Raw genomic sequence first — 15,301 nt, 5'->3', positions numbered from 1 at the left:
GTTGAAAACAATAACAACATAATTTGAGTGCTTCAAAATCAATATTAGAGACATTACACTCATTCCCCTTGATATTGTCACAAGTAATTACTTCCGTTCTATATATGAATTCCTAATCATCATTACCATCATTCAACCTAAATATCCACCATTAACCACAATTTTGTAACCACTTATTTATCCCCATACATGATTCATAATTCAATTGGCAGGTTGTACCTTATAATAACCCAATTTTGTGTCTTATTCAGACACAATACAGCAGGTTAGTTCAATTAGCTACGGCTTCGTGCACACATCTCTACCGATCTAGCTATCTCATTATCAGGGCTTATGGCCATGTAATTCCCCTGGAGGGTGTCGCACAAAATTATCTTGACTTGTCAGCAATATTGAAGGGGAGGGATTTGAAATGACTGCACTCCCAAAGCTTAGTGTTTTATCTGTTGCTATGGACTTTTTTTTAGTTTAAATACTACTATTGACCCTTTGAGCAGATCCGCCATCTTCTTACCAAAATAAGGTTCTCCCTGGTCCCTGCAAATGCTTGCACAAAAAGTGATTTTTTGTTTGTTTTCACTTTTCAAGCAATGTTCTTTCTAGCAATGCACCAGAAGGTTTTTGCAAAGCACACACACTTGATGTTTGTGTTTAAATTCGTTTTGAGATAACCATAGGTTTTAGATTTGCCTAGATTGCTGATGCTATGGCTTTCAATTTTCCCTATTGCAATGTTGTTTTCAGCTTACCATGCTGCTATGGGTTTTCATTTTTCCCTGTACATATGCAATTTTATGCTTACATATCCTATTCCCCATCACCATATTCAGCTTTCCCCATTGCTATTTTTTCAGCTTTCCATTGCTAAAGTCAGCTTTGCTCTATGATATGGTTTTCAGCTTTTTCTCATTGCTATGTTCAGCATTCCTAATTGCTACATGTATGGTTTCAGCTTTCCACATTGCTATTTTTCAGATTCCCATTCCTAATTGCTATATGTATGGTTTCAGCTTTCCCCATTGCTATTTTACCAGATTCCCATTGCTAAAGTCAGCTTTGCTCTGTGCTATGGTTTACAGCTTTTCTCATTGCTATGTTCAGCATTCCTAATTGCTACATGTATGGTTTCAGCTTTCTCCATTGCTATTTTACCAGATTCCCATTGCTAAAGTCAGCTTTGCTCTGTGCTACGGTTTTCAGCTTTTCACATTGCTATGTTCAGCATTCCTAATTGCTACATGTATGGTTTCAGCTTTCTCCATTGCTATTTTACCAGATTCCCATTGTTAAAGTCAGCTTTGCTCTGTGCTACAGTTTTCAGCTTTTCTCATTGCTATGTTCAGCATTCCTAATTGCTATATGTATGGTTTCAGCTTTCTCCATTGCTATTTTACCAGATTCCCATTGCTAAAGTCAAATTTGCTCTGTGCTATAGTTTTCAGCTTTTCACATTGCTATGTTCAGCATTCCTAATTGCTACATGTATGGTTTCAGCTTTCCCCATTGCTATTTTTCCTGATTCCCATTGTTAAAGTCAGATTTGCTCTGTGCTATAGTTTTCAGCTTTTCTCATTGCTATGTTCAGCATTCCTAATTGCTATATGTATGGTTTCAGCTTTCCCCATTTCTATTTTACCAGATTCCCATTGCTAAAGTCAGCTTTGCTTTGTGCTATAGTTTTCAGCTTTTCTTATTGCTATGTTCAGCATTCCTAATTGCTATATGTATGGTTTCAGCTTTCCCCATTGCTATTTTTCCAGATTCCCATTGTTAAAGTCAGCTTTGCTCTGTGCTATGGTTTTCAGCTTTTCTCATTGCTATGTTCAGCATTCCTAATTGCTACATGTATGGTTTCAGCTTTCCCCATTGCTATTTTTCCAGATTCCCATTGTTAAAGTCAGCTTTGCTCTGTGCTACGGTTTTCAGCTTTTTCTCATTGCTATGTTCAGCATTCCTAATTGCTACATGTATGGTTTCAGCTTTCTCCATTGCTATTTTACCAGATTCCCATTGTTAAAGTCAGCTTTGCTCTGTGCTATGGTTTTCAGCTTTTCTCATTGCTATGTTCAGCATTCCTAATTGCTACATGTATGGTTTCAGCTTTCCCCATTGCTATTTTTCCAGATTCCCATTGTTAAAGTCAGCTTTGCTCTGTGCTACGGTTTTCAGCTTTTTCTCATTGCTATGTTCAGCATTCCTAATTGCTACATGTATGGTTTCAGCTTTCTCCATTGCTATTTTTCATAATATTCCCATTGCTAAAGTCAGCTTTGCTCTGTGGTATAGTTTTCAGCTTTTCTCATTGCTATGTTCAGCATTCCTAATTGCTACATGTATGGTTTCAGCTTTCTCCATTGCTATTTTACCAGATTCCCATTGTTAAAGTCAGCTTTGCTCTGTGCTATAGTTTTCAGCTTTTCTCATTGCTATGTTCAGCATTCCTAATTGCTACATGTATGGTTTTAGCTTTCCCCATTTCTATTTTTCCAGATTCCCATTGTTAAAGTCAGCTTTGCTCTGTGCTACAGTTTTCAGCTTTTTCTCATTGCTATGTTCAGCATTCCTAATTGCTACATGTATGGTTTCAGCTTTCCCCATTGCTATTTTACCAGATTCCCATTGTTAAAGTCAGCTTTGCTCTGTGCTACAGTTTTCAGCTTTTCACATTGCTATGTTCAGCATTCCTAATTGCTACATGTATGGTTTCAGCTTTCCCCATTGCTATTTTTTTCATATTCCCATTGCTAAAGTCAGCTTTGCTCTGTGCTATTATAATAGTTTTCATTTTCTCATTGCTATGTTCAGCATTCCTAATTGCTACATGTATGGTTTCAGCTTTCCCCATTGCTATTTTTCATAATTCCCATTGCTAAAGTCAGCTTTGCTCTGTGCTACAGTTTTCAGCTTTTCACATTGCTATGTTCAGCATTCCTAATTGCTACATGTATGGTTTCAGCTTTCCCCATTGCTATTTTTCATAATTCCCATTGCTAAAGTCAGCTTTGCTCTGTGCTACAGTTTTCAGCTTTTCACATTGCTATGTTCAGCATTCCTAATTGCTACATGTATGGTTTCAGCTTTCCCCATTGCTATTTTTCATAATTCCCATTGCTAAAGTCAGCTTTGCTCTGTGCTACAGTTTTCAGCTTTTCACATTGCTATGTTCAGCATTCCTAATTGCTACATGTATGGTTTCAGCTTTCCCCATTGCTATTTTTCATAATATTCCCATTGCTAAAGTCAGCTTTGCTCTGTGCTATGGTTTTCAGCTTTTCACATTGATATGTTCAGCATTCCTAATTGCTACATGTATGGTTCAGCTTTCCCCATTGCTATTTTTCATAATTCCCATTGCTAAAGTCAGCTTTGCTCTGTGCTATAGTTTTCAGCTTTTCACATTGCTATGTTCAGCATTCCTAATTGCTACATGTATGGTTTTAGCTTTCCCCGTTGCTATTTTACCAGATTCCCATTGTTAAAGTCAGCTTTGCTCTGTACTACAGTTTTCAGCTTTTCTCATTGCTATGTTCAGCATTCCTAATTGCTACATGTATGGTTTTTAGCTTTTCTCATTGCTATTTTTCAGATTGCCATTGTTAAAGTCAGCTTTGCTCTGTGCTATGGTTTTCAGCTTTTCTCATTGCTATGTTCAGCATTCCTAATTGCTACATGTATGGTTTTTAGCTTTTCTCATTGCTATTTTTCAGATTGCCATTGTTAAAGTCAGCTTTGCTCTGTGCTATGGTTTTCAGCTTTTTCTCATTGCTATGTTCAGCATTCCTAATTGCTACATGTATGGTTTCAGCTTTCCCCATTGCTATTTTTCAGATTGCCATTGCTAAAGTCAGCTTTGCTCTGTGCTATGGTTTTCAGCTTTTTCTCATTGCTATGTTCAGCATTCCTAATTGCTCGCAAAATGTTCAATTTTACCATATTTTGGTCCAAAACATGGTGTTCTCGGGCTAAAAAGAAACATGCATGTGTCAACTTTAGGGGCCCCAAATTTTGGGTAAGTGCTTTAATACTCTCTATCCCCATTTTGAAGCCATGATTAATTTCCACATGTAGAAATTAAAACTGGTCTGCAGAAAATTTCCTGATGATGCTCTCTATTCGCTGTGGAAGTGATGACCCAATGGTAAATCCGGCCCTGGGACTGGTGAAACAGTTTTTAGCGGTTTTCAAGATAGTGAGTTTAAAAGACCCTATAGTAGAGACTAGAGCTAACAGGTTTTAGCCTTCCATATAATCCATGTCACCATTGCCGCTTGCCACAATTACTTTCCATCCAATTCTACCATTAATAGATTTATGAATTCATGTATTACCACCAAAATAAAACTCACAAATGCTTGGATGCTCTTATTCAAATTTGTAATGTGATGTAAATTAAAACTGCAAACCCGTCACATTCACAGGTATTAAAATTTGCTAATCTGGTCTCCACATTAAATTTCAAACAAAATAAAAATATGTTTTACAGAATTAGTTAGCTATAAATATATACAATTATTCTTCCAGTAATTATGAAATATAGATGAATTATTCAATATATCAACTCACAAATTAATGCATTAATTGTTTGCAGACAACAGACATGATATGTTTAAATATTAATTTTAACTTTAATTATACTATTTGTAGCCTTAAATCTCCTCAAAATCGGGAAAAGTAAATGACTTGGTTTGAAGTTTTGAATATGGAGAACCTGATAAGCTTATGATTTATAGTTATTTTATGTGCATATCTTATAGTACTTGAGTAAGTGTTCAGGAAAGTCAACTTGCAAATGCATACAGATTATATTCACCAATATTTATTTTTCATATTATGCGATATTGATACATTATATATATTACACCTTCGGACTTTGGTGCACAGTATGCTGTTCCAGAATTCAAATTCAACTTAAAATTTAACAAGATTAGAATTTAATTTTAAACTTAAAATTTGAATATTTTAGAATTTTATTTTATTTTTATTTTTAGTGTGAATTTCCTGTAGCTTTTGCTGTTACTAAGTTTGGTTTAGTATAACACTATGGATCATAATAACCTCATCCCAATGGCATAGTTCAATAACCTCAATTAAACAATCATAGTGCAAAATTTGACCTCAAGTTGTAGAGTATGAGTTTTTGTACTCAAATTTTCAAAGGTCATTCAATGAATGTACAAATGTTTTGGAGTTGAAGAACTCTGCCCTGATAGATGAGCATGTTGTGGATCCTAGTGTAAGTTTTGTTTGGTTATTTTTACTTTCTTTGCTGTTTGTAATGTTTTTATTTATATGAATCTCTGCAAATTTGGTCAGTATTCACAAGCAGGGTTTTCTTTAAGCATTTTGCTGAAGGGGTATTTTCAAATTTTTTTGACCCTTTCAATTGTGAATTTTTCCTTTGAAGGAGTCAAAAACATTGCCCAAGGGGTATTTTTATAATATTATTTTTGAAGACATTTTTAACAATATGTGTGTTTTTGGAGCCATAGGCGTAGATCCGGATTGGGGTGGTGGTGGGGGGGGGGGATCTCCCCAATATTTTGCCAGGGGATGGTCCATACAATCATCCCCAATGTTGGCGCATGTATGTGGGTTTCTGACCAAATTAACCTCATATTTGGCCATTTTAGCCCCAAAAATGCACATTTTTGCGCGCTTCTCGCGAATATATTCCACTTTTGCACCATATTTCAACAGTTTAGGTTGAAAATGGTAAAATTTTTGTACCATAAACTTATTCTTTCTCCAAAAGGTGCTGGATTCAGTATACTTCAAGACACCCCCCCCCCCGAGTCAAAAAGAAATCTACACCACTGCTTGGAGCAGTGGCGGATCTAGAGCAGTCAGAAGGGGGTGGGGGCAATTTTAGAAGAAAATAATACTATTTAAAGATGCCCCCTGAGAAGTAAGAAACCTTTGCAAAATGAAGATCTAATTGAAGCAATTTGGTGGATCATTTTGGCAATATTAATGTGTAAAATTTTAGTTTAAAAAAGCCGAACATTTGTGAAATGAGCAGTCCATGGAGTCTTTCGTGGACGGCAAGTTTTCCCTATTATGGTAGGCATATATATTGTGTTAAACATAAATTGGCAAATGTCGAAAGCAGAAGTGAAAGTGGTCATTTGTTTATCAACTACGTAGGGTGATGTTCCCCCTTAGAACTTGGAAAATTTTGCAAAATGAAGACCTAATTGAAGCGATTTGGTGGACCATTTTGGCACTATTACTGTGTAAAATTTAAATTTGAACAGTTGAAAAGCTGAAAATTGTAAAATGCCGGTCCATAAAGCCTTTCGTTGTCCTACATATCGGGAGTATAGGTCCTAAATGCCAAAAGCCGAGAATAAATACACAATATCAGGTGTTTCTCTATTCAATTCTTGCAATATCTGAACGCGTGACGTTTTCAAGATTTTGTATGCGCATTGGACTTTGGGACTAGGGATTTGAAGGAGTCAGAAAAGTGCCTGAACGCGTAAATACGCGTGTTTTGTGCGTTAAAGAAAACCCTGTTCACAAGTAGTGAGGCATGTATGTACCATTACAGGCTATAGTTTGATCAGCTCGTAATCGGCGGGCCTTGATTAATATCAATATATTTTATTTCTAGAAATGTCTTGTGACAACTCGCCAAAAGTATCACAAATTATTATGTAAGTCCAATCCTTTGTCTATACTTTATTTAACACGTACAATATAGACCAGACAGGTCAACAATATCACTCTTGACATGGGTCTACTTTGCGGCATAGTGGTAAAAGCCTAACAATTCCTGCCGATTACGACCTGATCAAACTATAGTGGTAATTTACTCATTATTTTTAAGCACATTTTACAATTTGTTCTTCAATTAAATACCAGCAAACTATTGTCATGTGGGTTCGAATAAAACTCCTTTTAAAAGGGATTCATCCAATGTGGCCCCTTACTTTTACTTTTACTTTTTCAGCCATTATCAATCCACTGCAGGATGAAGGCCTCAGCATGATGTCTCCATGTGTCTCTGTTTTGTGCTTGTTGGTACCTGTTCACTTCTCCCCAGTAGTTTTGGAGCTCGTCCCTCCATCGCTTCCGTTGGCGTCCTCTATTTCGCTTCCTCCCATACGGTGTCCAATGTGTGAGTGTTGAGCTCCAACGATTGTCTTGTCTGCGGCTGATATGGCCGGCCCAGGTCCATTTTCTGCTTTTGATAGTTTCCAAGATGTCTTGAACTTGGGTCTGTTACCTGATCCATCTGTTGGTTTTCCTGTCCTATAGGTGATGTTTAATATGCTTCTTTCCATGTTGTGTTGGGCTGCTGCTGCTGCCTGCTAGTTTTCTTTCCATTTTTGATGTTAAAGTCCATGATTCTGCCCCATATGAAATAGCTGGGAGGATGCATTGGTTGTACACCTTTCTTTTAAGGCATATTGGAAGATTGCCTTTCATGATGGTGCTGTATCTTCCAAAGGCTTGCCACCCGGCTTTAATTCTCCTTCGAATTTCAGAGTCTTGGTTTTTGTCTCGAAGAGAGAAGCGTTGTCCAAGATATACATATTCCTCAACCTGCTCAATTTCAACCCCTTTTACTTTCAATACCTTTGGGACTGTTTCTAATCCTGTCATAACCTTTGTTTTCTTCATATTCATTTTTAGTCCGGTTACCCTGCTTGCCTCATCCAACTCTTGCAGCATTGTCTCAAGTTCATTTAAGTTGCTTGATATTGTGACAATGTCATCTGCAAAGCGTAAGTCATGTGCTCTCCGTTTATGTTGATTCCTTTTTTGCTCCAGTCAAGTGTTTTGAAAATTCCTTCTAGGGTGGCTGTAAAAAGCTTTGGTGAGATAGTGTCTCCCTGACGCACGCCCTTCTTTATCATAATTCTGTCACTGTCTTTGTGCATTTTGACTGTGTTGTAGCAATCTGAGTAGATGTCTTTGAAGATCTTCAGGTATGCATTGTTGATTCCTTGTTCTTTAAGTGCATTCAGAACTAAACTGGTTTCGACAGAATCAAATGCCTTCTCGTAATCTATAAAAGCTACGCAGAGCGGAATGTTATACTCCTGGCATTTCTCCTTTAGTTGGTTGATGGTGTGGATGTGATCCATGGTTGAAAAGCCTTACTTGAAGCCTGCCTGTTCCCTTGGTTGATTTCCTAGGATGATTTCTAGTCAGTTTGTTAGTAACCTTGTGTACAGCTTGTACAAGTTTGAGAGGAGACTGATGGGTCTATAGTTCTTTAGGTCTCGCTTGTCCCCCTTCTTGTGCAAAATAATCATAGTGGCTTCTTTCCACTCAATTTGGGGGAGGTTGAGCTGTTGAGTACTCGTACAATAGCCCATGCTAAAGACCAAAAATTCAATGTGACAAAAGATGCAGAGTGCTAATCCATTATTTTCATTAATTGCAATGAGAGACTTACAAATTTAGTGGTGTGTATCATACAAATGATAAAACTCAGTTAAAAGTCTACATATGGTAGTCTTTAACAGTACACAAATTAAATGCAGGTGTTTCCCACTCCTTGTGCTTCGATCTCAAACAACACAATGCAACAGACACAGTTCTTTGACCCCAATATACTTACACACACTCATTATGACCTCTGTATGTTTTGGGTACAAACACTCATACCCAACAGCAAGTCGACAATTCTCGAGCCATCACCATTGAATGGATATTACTGACCCATGCCACTGAGATTGAGATCATTTAGGCTGATAGTGACATGCTTTGAAATCTGTGCCTATGGGCAGCATACTTTTGAGGTCAATGTCAAAAATATGAAAATGATTTCCACAAAAAGAAAAATAAACTTTTGATATTAATCTCATTGTCTGAGCCATGTAAATGGGTTCACTGCTGATTTGCAACCCTGTCAATCATCCAAGATGCATGCCATGCTGGTGAAAGAAGTTAATGTTTAAATTAGTGAATAGTTGTCAGAATCAGATATTAGTGAATTAGGTACTTGTAGATTTATATCATGAAGGTAATGAGGGAACTAATTGGGGCTAATTGGTTTGGGAGTTAAAAAGTTAAATATATAACATACTTAGCTCTAGCCAGTACATACCTTTGACAATATTATGCAGGCATGGCAACAAAACCATGCCAGGATTGTAGTTTTGTTCATAAAGCATCACACTTTTGGTGTGATCCCTAACTAGAAGAATTGCTGATCTCTAACCATCTCTCACTTAACGTGGCTGTGTACTCAAGACATTGTTTCTTTCGCGAAATTGAGTTTTTTTATATGTTTGTACTTTGTTATGTTTTTTATAAATACAAGGAATGAAAATCCAGATTTCTAAACTCCAACTGCAATATTTTAAGGATTTTATTTACACTATTCCTCTCGTGTTTGAAATTTAAAAGGAAAGAAAATCTTTGTTGTACCAGCAGGGTACACGCCAGCGCAACAACGCATCGCGTTATGTATCATATAATCTGGTACGCACACAGATACGCTACACGACACGCATAACGCTTATCTGCATGCGTGGCGCATCTTATGGAAACACCACAGAAGCACTGATTTCACAAAAACCTAGCGGTCAAATGGCTCCATTTTAGCTGATAAAATGTGATTTTTTTCACGTTCGTTCCCCCGATTTAAACATCAAGATATGAATAGATTTCGCCCAAACTTCTCAAGGGGCTGTGGATTTACCCGATGTTCACGTAATGTAAGGTAGAAAAAGCGAGAACTGCCGCATTCTCCTGTAAGCTTCGATCAAAGTGCAAAATGTGACCACTTTAAACTTCAACAGCCTTTATTTCAATGTTCATTTTCTCGGTAAAATGACGATTTAGGTACACGATAACTCAATAAATACAGCATCTATAGGTACGCAAATATGATCATCGTAAAAAGCATGATCGACTCAAGAAGTTTTCTCATTTTTTTATATTTGGTCTATTTCCAATTTTAGGCATCATTTTGTGCAAATAGGCGGTTGTGAATTTTAAAAAGTTCATTTTGATGCCTTATATGGTCAGTATCTCCAAATATAAGGCCAATATCCAAAAACTAAAAAAACTGTTTTTGGAATGGTGCCTCAAGATTAAGAAAAAAGCAAAACAAAAATTTTGGAAAGAGTGTTTTTTGTTATGATGTACCGAACAAAAATTGCCAAAATTCACTTTTTGTGATTTTCTTCATAATTGTTGTTTTACACCAAAACTGTACTTATATTGAGATTCATTGATGTCTTGCCTTTATAAAAATGTATACTTTTACATGTCTTGCGTGAATAATTACAAAGTTATGGCACTTTTACTACGTGCGTATCTGAGAGTACACAGCTGCCTTAATGCCCTCCCTTCTTTTGTAGTTTTATTCAATTTTTTTATATTTTATTTCATTTTATTGAGGTAGCATCTGGGCGCAAAGCCTACACTTAGTATTATTGGTCATTTGTAAATTGTTCCAAGTCCCAGGGTTCAAATGCAAAGATAGCAAGAAGGTCATTATCATTGTCTCTAAATCTTAAACTTAAAGAGTACCGGTAACACATACATATCTCTTATGGATTACCTACAATAATCACCCCAATAAACTGACATTCCACTCTTATGAAAGTGAATTGCACTCCATTATTCACTCTTTCAAGAGTGACTCTGTTTTCACTCCATATTTCCACTCTTTATTACACTCCATTGGAGTAATCACTGTAGGCACTCTTTTAGAGTGAAATTCTCTCCCTTTTTACCCTTGAACATTTAGAGTTGCAATATCATAGTTGGTGTAGATTTTCACTTTTTAATTGTAAAATTCTTCAAAAATACAAAATTATACACTAAGTATGTCATTTTTTGAAGTCAAGAAAAGACACTTTGAAGCTCTCATAGACCTTTTCCATTTATCAGGCATTAACAATGGCACTTGGTATGCTTTCATTCAAGTTTAAAAAGATTTCAAATAATATCACATAATTTTGAAACAATATTTTATCAATTTTATGTACACAAATCAAGAATGGAATTAATCAATACTACTCAATGAGTAAAACTCTGAAAGCAGCCGCGATTTCAATGTATTCGTTCATTTATAGCCTCACAAAGGTTCATTATCAGCTCATTCAACATTGGTGTAGTGTGCAATAGCTGCTCTAAGAGAGAGAGAGGATATCTTGCGCTACACATAAATAATGCATTTCTCTCATTTCATTTTTCTGTACTGATTTGCTATCAAGTGCAAATGCATCGGGAGTAACGAAATGTCACACAAAATGTACCTCAATGAATAAAGCACATCCCGATCTTGCAAAATATGTTTATTTCTTGACCAAACCTATGTTTAGCTAGTCTAATCTCAAAATGAAAACTAGGAACCTGTACCGATGTAATGGGAGTGTCATTTGATAAAATGAGGTGATGTATTAATCATGTTGCAAAGGATTCTGGGAAGGCATCATCGACTGTTTCACTTCTATTACCTCAATATAGAATTACATTTTGATACAATACAATACTTCAATAATTTATGCCAAACAATACCTTGTCCAAAACCTGATGAAGTCGAAGCTACACCTGATGAAAGATTGGCATACCCCATTTTCAAATTTTTAAGACACTGATGCATTAAATACCATATTTTCATGATTTTGCTTTAAAAAAAAAACCTTTTCCGTAATAACTCGAACATGCAATTTTTTTATTGGTTACCCACTTTTATGTTGAGTTGAGGAGCCAGGTTTTTACAGGTGAGGATATCCATCATATCCAATTTCATAACATATCACCTGTATGATGTAGCAACCATCAAATCTTGGTAAAAACACACTAAAAAATGCACAAACCGGTTATTTTCAAACTTTTTTAATTTTCTACTACCGTACCATTTATTATCAACAAAAGGCTAATTTTTGTCAAAGAATAAGTTGACAAATCTGGTAATCACTTCAAATGTGTACTTACCATCTACAATGTTCGCTACACAAAGCAGCCATAACCATCTCCCCCTTCTGAAGAATCACACACCAAAATGTTTATACTCGGTAAGGTCAAGTAACGCAAGTTTAGTCCCACATCTCCTAGCGAGTATCCCGACTGTATCCCAAGTGTTTTTATTGTCAATTCAATTCGTTTGGAAATCAAATATTCATTGATTCTTAACAATAACGCTGCTGCCGACGCATACCTACATGTACCACGCAGGCGATGTACTGCCATCGCCAGTTTGGTGTTGCCATTGTTTTCATCATAAGTTATCTGTAGGAACCTCCCCCTTTTAGAGGGGGGTGGTGGCAGGAGTTTGAAATATGTCTTTGGTGAAAATGACGGGGTAAGACACTAGGATCCGCAACATGCTCATCTATCAGGGGCACAGTTCTTTAACCCCCAATACATCTGTACATTCATTGACCTTTAAAAATTTGGGAACAAAACCTCATACTCTACAACTTGAGGTCAAATTTTGCACTATGATTGTTTAATTGAGTTTATTAAACTTTGCCATTGGGATGAGGCCATTGTGTTCTATAGGTGGGATATTACTTACATTTGGAATACAGTATTTTATGATTACAGCATTATTTTTCTGTGGCATTTTTGCATCAAGGCATTTTAGTTCGTATTTATAATGCTAGTGAAGTTAACATGTTTTGGAATGGATATTTTGGTTGAACTTTCTAATTTGTAGAAATGTCCATACTTTGCATTAGGTTTAGGGTTAGCATTCGGGTTAGGGTTGGTTTTAGGGATATGGTTAGAGAACTAGGGTCAGAGTTAGGATTAGATGTCAGGGTCATATTTAGGGTTAGGGTTAAGGTTACAATATGGGCTTAGGTTATATATTAGGGTTATATAGTGAAGTTTAGGGTTAAAGTAAGGATTTAGGTTTGTAATCAAGCTATTGGGTTTTTGGACTAATCGCCTGAAACCAACCACCCAACTAGCAACCAGTGTTTACCCAATACATACGAAATTAAAAAGTGATGTTTAACGTTTTTGTAATTATTATGATGGGGGGGGGGGGGCATTTGGACAAGTATATTGTTCACTAATCACACACATACTATTTACAAACATTTGCAACACAATAACTATTACCTGAAAGAAAGAAATTTTCCCCAGAGGCACTCCAATAAGGAATAATCGCTGACCGGTAGTGTTATAGCGCTTGCACCTCACTATTGAAAGGACACGTTGATACATAATCAATAGGAATTTACAATGTGACTCAAACATGAATTCCGAATAATAAATGCCATTATTGCGAGGGAGAGAGAGAGAGAGGTATAGCGATGGCCATAATGGCGAATTATAAGTGCATGATATTGGCTTGTACTGTGACTAAACCATTATAACTCACAGGAGACACAAAGTACTGTGAATTTGTAAATGCCAATTTTTGTCGTTCATTCATTTTTAAGCTGTTCACCTGCTTGCAGTCTTGTGCAAAATAGTACAAAAGTGTAAACATAATGAAATTATTTCTTCTGCATAAATATTTATGTAGGATATATGATTTTTAAGCAATGGCATACAAATAAAATATATGAAAATATTCAACTACGAAAAATTAATTGTTTGAAAAATTGAGCTTGGAGACAAAGATGTGGACGACAAAGATGATGAGAATGATGATGAATTTCATGATAATGACACCAGGCTAGAGGTTACCATTCAATATAACATGGACTTAGTTATTACAAATTGGACTAAACTGTACGGAATTCGGCACCAGGCATGTAAGGTTGTTATTAGTTTAGGGCAGAAGTATTACATTTTAGGGGGATGTACGAGCGTATAACAAATCTGCATGGGGATATACATATATAATTATATAATTTTTATAGGATACCCGGATATGTCTCCTCCATCCACCAATCCCCCAACCCCTTCTCCCCACCATGCCTCTAGTGAGTACTGGTTGTTATCATTAATTTTATCAAAAGAAAACATTTAATACTAGCGGCACATAGTGATGTTTAAAATGTGCTATCTTTATATCCATGAAGTTAGATATGAATCAGTAGCAGTAAAACTTTATTTATTCAGGGAAAACCCAATTCTAGATGATACATCCTGGTCTGAATGGTCTCACATGAGACCCTGATACAAAAACAAAATATGCATCATCATACAAAAATGTACATTTATACAAGAACATTCATATATTACCTAGAATTTAAGCTAATTTATTATAAGCAGGTACCATGGGTTGGGGGATGACATAGCTGTTTTTGCTCTTAAATATTGAGACAAATAAAGCTGACACCCAAGAGGAATGTATGGATTCTATAAAGGAGATCCCAGGGTTTCATAAGGGGTGTTATAAGCCGTTATAACTCATTCCAGTCCCATGTGCATCATTTTTGTTGGGAGGGGGAAGAAATATATAATTGGCCTTTAGCTTTAACTCAAGAATCGCATAACCTACGGAAATATAATGTTATACGATATTGGCTTTCTTGGCTCATTTCCTACTATAAGATCAATGTATTCATATTAAGGGCTGGGGTATGAACGTTTGGACGGTATTTATTTTGGGACATTAGAGCACATCAGACATATCGAATTGCATTCTGAATACTGAAGAATGTCATTCTGATATCAAATAATTTTGATTTTTTGAAATTACAATTTAATACACATTTTATGGCAAATCATTAAAAATTGATATTTTTGATATTTAACAGTACTTGAAGTGAACTTTATAAATCTGATGATTTATGGTCCTGTGTCACAACCTGGGGTACCTTTGTGTTACATAGTAAAAAAATGAAATGGTTCAAACATTTTACCTACACATCTTATTTGAAGTGGTTCATCCTTCTGAGCATTTTGACACCTTTTTTATGGAAATCGGTTAAAAAATGAGAGAGTGCGGGCAAAAAAACGATCACAAAGTAGGGAGGATGTAACCCCACCTCTTTATTCCACATTTACAATCATTCTGAGCAAGTATTGGTCTTTTAAATGAACTTCTGTATTTATTTACTTGGTTTAGATGTCTGGGAGTTCATTTAGACATTTTTTACTAGATTCAGATTTTTCAAAGGGGTTTTAAATCAAATTTACAATATGAATCCCTCCCCTAATCCTCCTCCCCTAATCCTCAGCCACCCTTGGCACATTTCATGCCAAACGTCATAAGAAAATAATTGGAAAATCTTTTAAAACAGGATAAAAACATGAGTAATATAGAATAAATTAGCCTTAATTTAAGACCTAATTGAATCTTCTAAGTGAAGGAATACTCAAGAGACAGTGTTTTGAAATCCAAACTGCACATCAAAATGTAACAAAGCCACCTTTTTGGGTACCCCAGTATATGGCACAGGATCTTATACTTAAAGTGTATGTA

At 36.0% G+C, this 15,301-nt stretch overlaps 1 protein-coding gene across 1 annotated transcript in view; it reads right to left on the bottom strand.

Annotated features, from left to right (window-relative positions):
* LOC140138091 (protein phosphatase EYA1-like) overlaps positions 1–15,301 on the bottom strand; it is a 351,231-nt gene that overhangs the window by 321,372 nt on the left and 14,558 nt on the right. The window lies entirely within an intron of this gene.

Source organism: Amphiura filiformis, chromosome 17, assembly GCF_039555335.1.
Source record: "Amphiura filiformis chromosome 17, Afil_fr2py, whole genome shotgun sequence".
NCBI classification, from domain to species: domain Eukaryota; kingdom Metazoa; phylum Echinodermata; class Ophiuroidea; order Amphilepidida; family Amphiuridae; genus Amphiura; species Amphiura filiformis.
Note: the sequence above shows the minus strand (reverse complement) of the source record. Positions and strands in the feature narration are given on the sequence as shown.